Raw genomic sequence first — 10349 nt, forward strand, 5'->3', positions numbered from 1 at the left:
TATGTTTGGTATTGCATTTTCGGTTCATCAGTTGACTTAATCTTGACTTATTGGACCTAAAAGTTATTGGAGCTAAATTATATTTGCACAGGGGTTCTGAGTTCAGTGTCCATCATAATCTAAACAAAGGTTGCTAAATGAAATATTTAATATTTCAACATTTATTTATCTTAACATTGCAGTAATAATAAGCCATGACCAACGCAACTGATTATAGGTTAATCGATTAAAAGAATCCTATTGTTCGTTTCACGTGAAATCCCTCTCGGATTAGCGAAGAACTTGGAAGTGCAAACTGTTCGAGTTATTTAATGAATCCATGCAGCTCGCAGTTAACTCGAGTTATGTTAGCAATTATAACTTTTTGGCGCTTTCAGGTATTCCGAATCGCGTCCATTTCTAAACGATTCTCTGAAATTCCTGAATTATTGCGTAAAACAGGCTGGGCGATTAAAATGCTCAAGAATATTGCACGTAAACCGAGGAAGCGGGCTCGTTGCGGAATATACGCATCACCGAGCCAGCGTGGAGTGCGTACTCCATCGGTCTGAAAGCTCTGCCGTTCGTGGCGAGAGGTTCTTCATGGAAGTCAGCCCTTCGGAAGTTTCGTGGAGCACGTAGAGTCGAGACGCGCAGCTTCCTGCGGATTCCGTTCCGAATTCTTTGGACGCTTTAAAAATCGCTCGAGACACAATCGCGTGGATTCACCACCGGGTTAAAAGCGAGCCGATTGATGAGAAGCGAACGAATCGTGTCGAATTTCTGCCACGACATCGATCGTTCCAGACACATTTCCCGCGATGTCGCTGGGAAATTTCGAGCCCCCGGGCTCCGGGAAAACGATTCGCTGTCGTTACTATTCGATTCCGAATTTTCATCTCCTCGTTCCCCATTTACGAATTCCTGCTGCTGGCACATCTTGCTTCTCTGCAAACTCTTTGGGGCTTTTCAACTTTTTCATGACTTTAAAAGATTGAATTTCGTACGACGGTCACGTAAAAGATTAACTCCTTTTGCTGCGAGTTATATATTCCGAAATCGGTAACTTTGAGAAGTGTGAAGGAACGATACGGAACTCGTATGAAGATGTCACGAGTAATATCTCGAGCAAAGTGTTCCCTCGACGGAATCAGGAACAACAGTAAGCTCGATCGAATTCGCGGAGAAGCGAGACAGAAGAAAAGTTCGTGTGGTTTTTCTTGGGGAAAAGTGAATTTGAAACTTAAAGAGAAGAGGAAAGGAAGTAAAGTTGCGGGTATCGAAGGTAAATCTGTTTCTCGAACGAAAGTTGCACCGAGCTCGATGGAACATGAAACTCGATCGTCTTGAAAAGAATCCCCAAGGAAGTCCGAGTGACGTTTCCGGAAGAAATGTAGATCAAATCCCGAACACGAGTTAGGTCGAATAAAACCTGATAGGGCCATAAATATCCGAACGGGATTCATTTTCAGACAAGCACAGTCGGTTATTTCGTTGATAAAACCGGAGAATAAGTAACAAGCAAATATCTTTGCAAAGAGAATAAGCAAGGCAGATTTTACCGAAAGTTTCCCGAAACGTCTCCAATTCAAACGTGTTCCAAAAGTTCGAGTAGTGTGCCGGACGCGTTCGACATAACAGCTGGACGTGTCGTCGTCTTTTGCGAAGTTAATTGGAATTCTTGCGCCAAGAGACATCGATAGTTTCTTAGCGGTGTCCAGAAGAGCCAGGAATGTCGTCCCTGAACACCTATTCCGCCCGAATTCACCGACGATTCACCGAGTTCACCTCGTTCGAGCGGTGACCAAGATGTTTAAGGAGCTTTGCCAACTTTTGGACACTTGTATCTCGCCTTGCGAACGTCGATTCATACGGGGGAGACAGAACTTTCCTATCGTTCTTGCCAGGCAACCCCTTCCACCATTTTGACCGGTCTCGTACTCCTTTGCTTTAATATTGTTTCTTTGCTTTTAATATTGTAGATAAATAATGCAAGGTATTTTTCCATGAATGAAATATGTAAAGCACATTAGATTCTTGTTCATCAGTTCCAAAGCTGCTGAACCGCAATCGAGCTCTCCGTTATTTTTAATCAGGAAGCTTTCTTTAAAAAAAAAAACAAGAAAAACTGATGTAAAAGGAGGGTCTGATTCACGAAGGGATGACGTCGGTTCCAATGCAGAGTCGCTCAAGGCGTCCCTGATGAATTCTTTCGAGCGTCAAGCTCGTCGTCGAGCTTGAAAAAAAAAGCAACGATCGGTGACGGGACACGTCTCTCTTTCTTTCGTCGCGACAAAAAAATGCGCTTGTCGCGATCGAGAATTCGATCACTCGCGTCGTAAAGCTACGCCAAACTGCTTTGAAACTTGAAACCCGAGTGACGGCAGTATCATCGAGACGGGCTCTCCTTTACGAAGATAGATCGAACATGGCCCAGGGGAATGATCGACGAGCTTTTTCAAACTTGCTACGATATTCCTCGAGTGTTTCGATGCCGTGTCTAAATCCCGTTGGGAAAAAGCACGGCGGAAAAAGGGGGAAATCATCGAGAAAAGCTGGCGGATGCACGCCTTAAATAGGACAACGATTCGCGTATCGCTCTTTTTGCGCGAATAATGGCTGTCCCGATGTGTCGAACACCATTGACGAATGTTCGATCGAGTCTCCGCGACGAACAGGGAACAGAGTCACGCTTTGAAAGGGTGTCGTCTGGTTTCAACGACCCTCCGGGCTAACCCGTCAGAAGTTCTCCTTTGTGAATGGGATATGCAACGCACTGATTGCGTCATTGTTTTCCCTACCTCGCGATCAAGTTATCGAGATCCGCGTCGTTTCGGCATGTCGGCTTTTGTCCGTCCAACCGATCAGATTACTCTTTTCAAAACTGTCAATGAACGGTACTGACATTAAAGGATGTTAACGCTTTAACGTTGCGTGTCTGTAAAAAGATTACACTGCAACCCGCTCTTTTTTATCCTGTAACTCTCATCTAGATTCCGTTGTGATAGCCATGAATTTTGACAAACGTTTTATTCCCCATTGTTTCAATGTGATAAACGAAAGTGGATTTAAACTAAAGTTGTCAGCTTTTCAACCCAGGATCTCGTTTAATTCTTGCAGTGTAAACTACCGTTAGAACATTGTCAAGGAATTAGTTTACACAATAGCTCAATCACGACGGCATAAAATTAAGCCAGAATTTCCCATCGAATCGGAGGTTATTAATTCGTGAAACGTTAATTAATCGACCGAACGATGGAATAACTGGATGCTGTAAACGTTGGTAGGTAGTTTTCCCGGAAATCAAGTGGCCACTTGCCTCCTGATGGGCAATTTCCCGTTAAGAAACATCTTACTTAAAGCAGTCTGGATCGTGGCCAACGACGCGATGGTGGAACGATCTTTAAACGATGAAAAGTTTTCCGCGTAACCGTGTCTTTTACATAATACTGATATACGGCGCCAATTTTTCGAGAATTACACGAGATCGCCGAACCGTAAATCGTGTCGCGTTTCTGTTTCTCGTAAGATAATGGGAGGGATGAGGTCCGGGGAAATTACGTTTACCGTGTTTCCACTTACTCGAGTCAATTTACTCGGACGAATAAATTTCGTTGCTTTAACGCTGTTGTCTTTGAAGAACGGGAAACAGACGAAAATTTTCCGTGAAACGAGATTGAGCCGAGAGCGTCAAGCTTCTATTTCGTGTACCTTAACAAAAATAGAAGCGAAAACTCGTTTGCATTGTACGTGTACTCCGTGGCCCTTGTAAATTAAACTTTTCCAACTTCCAGTCCTCTGCTATACATATTCATCGAACGGACCCGTGATTTCTGCGGCTTATCAACCGGTTAAAAATCTCTTCTATAAATTGTCAACGTCTAAGTACTTTGTACTGTTAGGAATATCGTTTGATAAATGTCCACTCTTGAATACTAACTATGGGATTAATATTTCTTTCAGAACTCTGGTACTTGAAATCTTGGACCTTGAAGTGTCGATATTGAATCAAGCTCATGTAACTTTCGAACCCTTTGAAAATATCTAACCATCCGATGTAACAACGCGTCCGACATTTCTGAAACTATCGGAGAGTGGAGGAAAATTAGATTGCCATGGAAAATTGTAAAATGGTGTCCGAGCGAAATAACGTTGTCTCCGTTTCCGAAAGAAATCGATCGTAGCAACCCTGAGCTTCGTAAAAACGCCCGTTGTATTATTCACGAATGTATTTTCATCTCTTGCCGCGCACACGTCTTTTCGCGGAGTAAATATTTACCCGATAGGATGAAATACCTCTCTGGGCTTTCAGGTCTTTCACCCGCGAGCAATCGTTCCCCCTTTTTACCGCTGCCAAGTCGATATCGATGCGCTTATTCCGTGTCCCAGCTTCTTTAATGTTATATTACACGATGAAACACGCGGCTCTATATTAGGTATTCATCAGACATCGGGTTCAGAGGTCGTAGTTGGATCTTTACCCTCTGACGTTTGAAAATGTTCGATGCTGCTTTCAAGGAGCTCGCCAAACATAAACGGCTCAGATTGATGGAACTCTTTATTACGAACTTTATAATATCGAATGCACGTTTCGATAAATTTTTATATGAAATTGTGGATGCAATTTGAAAGTCGTTTAAAATAGCGGATAAATTAATGCGCGTTAAATGGAGAATTCTGGCGGGCGAAAATCGTGGTCATATTATTATCACCTTCCCTCTAACGCGTTATTTATTGCGGTCCGTTCTTTCTCGCTATTTTCGGTCTCTATTCCATCAGTATCGTTCGAAATCGAAGCGTGGACGCGTGAACACGATTGTCGTCGACGTTTCAACTCAAATTTCGAGCGTGCAACGATCGGTACGCGAAGCGGCGCGAATCTGGACATCAAAGGAAATTCGAAAGAGATATGGAAATAGAAAGTTTTATTCGTCCGTACGTGCGATACGTTGAGCAGATGAAATTTCAGGTTTTGTTCCAGTCACGCTACGCGTACACCCAGTTTCCACCGTTTCCAACAAATTTTTATCCCATCCACTATGTACTCTTTTTTCCTCTGTTTTTATTCCTACCATTCGAACAATACGAGCCCGGCTTGTTAATAGGTTCATCGGTAACTGGTTAAATTCCGATCGAACATCACCGATAGGCATATCGAATTTGTTCTTCAAAACCAGCTTTTTGATAGGTTCAAGTAAAAGAACTTCGATCGTAAATCTTTTCGATCACAGGGTATATTTCATCGCGCGAAACTCTCATCTGATCGCGTATTTTCGTTTACCGCTCGTTATCTAAACTTTACGCCTTGGTCGCCAGTTTTCAATTTTTAATCGAGTTATATTCCTTTCCATTATTCATCGATTTCAATATGGATCCCCGTAGACTCTCCATTATTCATACATCGGTACTTGCCGCTCCGTCGCTAAACTTTTCATCGGCATCCTGTTTGGTAAGTGTCGTAACAAATCCAATTGGCAAGTTGCAGATTAAACGTTTTTTAATAACGCTCAAAATTCATACAGACAAGAACTTCGCTACGTTTCGGTGTCCTTCAACGTCAAACTGTTTCGTATTTAAACGTTAAACAAAACTCGCGAACTTTCCCAGATTAAAATTGCATAAGAAGAGCTTTATGAAAATCGATTGTCCGACTCTTCAGAAGTTTAATAAAGTTAAACTTGACCCGTTTGAGGGCAAATTAAATCGAAGAATATTTATGACGGAACGAAATATGAAACACTAGGAAATAATTGGAATTAAAGAGTCACTTTTCAAGCAGATATAACTGGGTCGAATCCTCGAAATCTGCACAAAAAAAGTTTCGCTCATCCTCGAAATCGGTGTTCAAAGATGAAGAGGCGATAGTCCCGGATCGTCATCGGGTAGAATTACAAATAAAAGCGGTTCGACTAGTATTCCAGTGGTGCATCTGACACACGATCAGCCCTGAACCAGCCATTTCGTTCCGTGCAGTTCGAGTCGAGAGGATTAGCGATCGAAATGGCGTTGGAAAGAGCGTGTTCACCTACTGCGTAAGCCGCACGGAATCCCAGCTACCACTTTGTGTTTCGAGGTTGAGGTCTTAAAAGTTTTCCCATTTTCGTGTTACGCTATCGCGCTCCAGCCGGCAGTCCAACCGGAAATTCAGTCGGTATTCCCGGTTCCTGGAGCCGCAAGCTCGCTTTCTGGAGCGCGTTAGCTTTTGCCACGAATTGCCTGCCGAGTTTTCTTCTTTTTTTCCCCTTCGTCTGACGATTCATGCGTCCGTGAATCGAATTGCTGGACCGTTGAAGAAGATCGTAGTCCGCCAGACAGACCTTGTACACCCACATCGGAAGGAACGTGCACGTATTTCCGGAAATTCACCGAGATTTCCCAGACGCCTCATCGAAGGAGCGCCGCTTGATCTTCTCCTTTCTTTCGCAGTTTTCCTTTATCTTACCGCCGCCCGTTCCCTGTTTTATTATTCATGGCGAAAAGAGGAGCAGAAAGAGGACGATAGCGGGGGATAGTTAGCCGCGATGGAAATCAAGGAAAACCACGAAAAATGGAACGCTATGAATCTTTCAAACGACTCGTTTGCCGCGGATGCGCATCGGCTACTTCCTATCATTTTTTCTATTTCTATCACAACTTTGCGGGGCTATTCGGAACTTCTATTTTGAACGTATCTATTTTGTCAACTCCCTTCCCTCGATCGATTTCATCGTTGTTTACTTTTACAAGCTATCGATGGCGAAAATCGGTGTCGAAAAGTTTTGATGACCTGTTTCTAGGTGAATCGACAGGTCACGTACTCGCGGATGAATAAATTCATGAGCACGAAGAACCGTGCTGGCGCTCTTCGATTTGAAATTCGGATTCTTGTAAGTTCGAAGGCTAACCGGCGATAAGGGAGCGCCTTTTCGAAACATTCTTTCGCGACGTTATCTAAAAGACGACACGTGATCTCTCCTCGGAACGGGAGGGTGCCTGATTAATTTTAACTAGACCCTCAAAAAAAATATTGAATAAATTGGAGTTCAAAATTGTTTTTTTGCGAACCTCGTAATTTGTATGGTAGCGAATTTTATTTCCAGAGAACGCTTCCAATTATCGAAACCCGCTTCTCGGCGCACAGCTTCCGGTCGCGAGGTATTTTCCACCGTCTGGGCGAACGCGTATCCGGTACACAACGTCTGTATAGCGATTTTTGCTTGTTAAGGCTTCTAAATAACGAGGAATCGGTCTACGTTTTAATGACGCCCGTTTTGCGAGCACACGTTCAAGGAATAGCCTCGTAATTACTTCGTTAGAACGGCGACTTAACGAGTATTGAGTTAACGAACTGTGTCAAGAGTAGACGGGACAGATCGAGCGTAATTAAAAATTCAACGGACACTTTTGACACCTCCGGCGACACAGATTACGTCTTCCTGACGAATTTATAATATAATTCGAATCGTGTACAGCCTTTGAATAATCAACTGGACGTTTACGTCGTTATTTGCTAAGTTTATTTGATTATTTACTTAAATGCAACGAACGCGTCGATACGTTTGGAATACGTTGACCAACAATCGATCTACCGGGCGGGAAATTTACAGTCTGACCTAAATAGTCGAGTAGATTGGGAATTATGTTGATGGGATCGGTATAGTCGAATTCGGATCAGGTTGAAGTGCAATTTAATCAATTATCGAATGGTTCGAGATGGACCGTCGATCAATGAAGTTATTCGTAACGCGGTACGCGATGATTAAGTCTGTAATCTTCGGCTATACACTCTGGATAGCTTTACGATTCGTTTATAACCGTAATAATCTTTCCGTCGATTTCGTAATACGTTTCACGTGATTCGATGATATTAAAGTATCGCAAAATACTACGCTATAAAATCCCGTTTTATTATTATACACTTCGAAATCGGTCATCGCAACGTCATAACAATTTGCATAGCGAAATGAAATGGATCAAATCGAGGAAAATCTCGACTGAGACTCGGTGCTCGAATTATACGGGCAAATCGCGTGATTGCCGAGCGAAAAACAACGTATATAATGGATATTCGCCGGTTCGTTCGAGAGCAATGCTAACTTCGATGATCGTTTTCGAAATCACACATTATCTGTTATATGCCTTGATCTCGAGCGAACAGAGACAGACTGAATAGAGAAACAGAAATGGAAGGCTGTTCAAAGTTTCGCAATTTGAAACTGGAACGGAATATTCCTGTTAGCAGGTATTGTCGATATTAGAAGGAGGCTTCTCTATTTGGCTTATGCCGAATCCCTCTCTATCTGACCCTTTATCGTTTGCTAACTCGTCGCGTTTCGTACCCTATTATTCGTAGTTATCGAGCTCTTAATAAATACGTCTCCATTTTCGAACGAGGCAATGTCTAAAGTTCTTGTGTCAATGTCTAAACTTTTGCAAATTACAATTGGAACGTTCTATATTTTAATATCCCTGTCAGTTTATTATATAATTTAAAAATCTGTTTGCCAGTATTAGAAATAGAAAGAGTGTTAAAACACACGTCTGTTCATTCATGTCGTCCATGATGCCGTACCTTCATTCATTCAGTTACTCGGTTACCCGTCTATTAATTCGCTTCCTTAAACTCTCATCGGCTATTCATTCGCTCGTTCCATCGCGTCCTGGCTGTTCCTCCTTTTTGCACCCTCTACAGATCCATCAATCTTCCTGTCATCCCTCGTCTCCTTTACCCACCCTTTTCCTTCGCCCCCTCCTACGATTCCATTACACATCTCACTACATATCCTCGAATTCCCAGCGACAGGTCGACGACGATGTTACACGGGACGTTCTCGAGGGGTTAACACGACCTGACAGTACGGAACCTGTTATGGATCCCACTGTGCAACCGTATCAAAGGATAACTGACCAAATTTTCAAGAGCTTTTGTTACTTTATTTAATCGTGCTTTCCGCTTTTTAACAAATGCAAAAGTTTCGATCTGTAGTTTTGTAAATCGACGAGGTCATTGTATTTCTATTTTCCTGAATTTTCCACGAAGGTTTTCCTGACGTTATAGCGTAAAGAATGAGGAAAACCTTTCATGGAACAAGTATCTCTCGAGGAGAAAACGATCCTGCAGGAAATGGTTTCAACAAACCGAGTAACGTTCTTTTGTTACATAAATTGAATTCGCTCGTATTCACCTAACACTTATCGAAGTGCAAACCGTACGTCTCGTTAAATATTGTCTCGTTACACGGTGAATCGATACAAAACTCGTGGAAGTTGCGAACATCTGCCAGTTGCTTTTCGACCTCAATACGAGTCCTCTATTTGTAACATTCGCTTTCGTGTCTCCATTAAAACTTTTATATAATACAAGATTTATTATTTATTTATTACTCATTCTTCTGTAGTCGATCATGTAAACCATAGTCAATTTTATCGAAGTAACAAGATAATTTCCATAATAAAAATGTCAAATTTTGATTTTAATTAACGAATGACAAATATTCCACCACCTCAAAGAACAATAATAATGTCACTCACCGTCAGCACCGTTTTTTCCGCTTACACGTCCTGTCCAGCTCGATCCACACGAAGTGACATACAGCGCATGAAGCCTGTCCAAAGGTCGCACCACATGATTACAACACTGTTTATCACACTGTCGCGAACGCGTGAACAATTACACGAGCAATAAGAGTATCTCTGTCGCGACACGTAGCCGTGACGGCGACTAACTCTCAAGTTCAACCACGCGACTCGTGCTTACACTGCGCAATTGCGTCGCGCAGTGGAAGAACAGGGACGAGAACCAGCAGGCACCACCGACACCCCTGTACACCGATTTTCAAATATAAATCGTCCACTGGATCGTTACACATTTCACCGGTCTAACGACATCTGGTTTCGGCGATTACGCTCGCGCGAACGCGCGATGCCCGGTCACGCGCGACCTTTAATTTCGTCCTCTACACCGCGCGACTGCTCGATCGAGACTGACGAGAGCGTTCGTACATCTGCAGGATATTTGTAGGCTACTTGAGTGGTAGGGGTAATTAACCTCCCTCTGTAAAGTTTGCCTATATTAATATCACGCTCTTGTTGAACTTGAGAAAATATGTGCTGTGGAATTCATTGATCCTATCGTTTAACCCTTCATTCTTTTTTATCTAAAAATATCTCGGGAAAAGATTTCTTAATAAAATGCGAGTATGGATTATGATACATTTCTCGTTGATTGTAAGCAGTAAATAATGTATACATTCAAGCAATATTTATTTGTAAAATCTAAACGATGTCGTGACACGTCTAACATATGTAACATTCAGTCATTAAATTTTCTCCTAGTTCAATGATACGATCTATCAACAATCTATTAGCGATATAGAACCGAAATGGATAAA

General features: G+C 42.4%; 1 protein-coding gene across 4 annotated transcripts in view; it reads right to left on the reverse strand.

The window, feature by feature from the left end:
* Positions 1–9947, reverse strand: part of LOC100881712 (uncharacterized) — a 131391-nt gene extending 121444 nt beyond the window's left edge. For all 4 annotated transcript variants that reach the window (XM_076540205.1, XM_076540201.1, XM_076540202.1 and 1 more), the window contains exon 1: positions 9490–9947. The gene's annotated coding sequence lies outside the window, so the exon portion shown is untranslated. The remainder of the gene's footprint in view (positions 1–9489) is intronic.
* Positions 9948–10349: the final 402 nt, after the last annotated feature.

The sequence above is a fragment of the Megachile rotundata genome, chromosome 15 (genome assembly GCF_050947335.1).
Source record: "Megachile rotundata isolate GNS110a chromosome 15, iyMegRotu1, whole genome shotgun sequence".
NCBI classification, from domain to species: domain Eukaryota; kingdom Metazoa; phylum Arthropoda; class Insecta; order Hymenoptera; family Megachilidae; genus Megachile; species Megachile rotundata.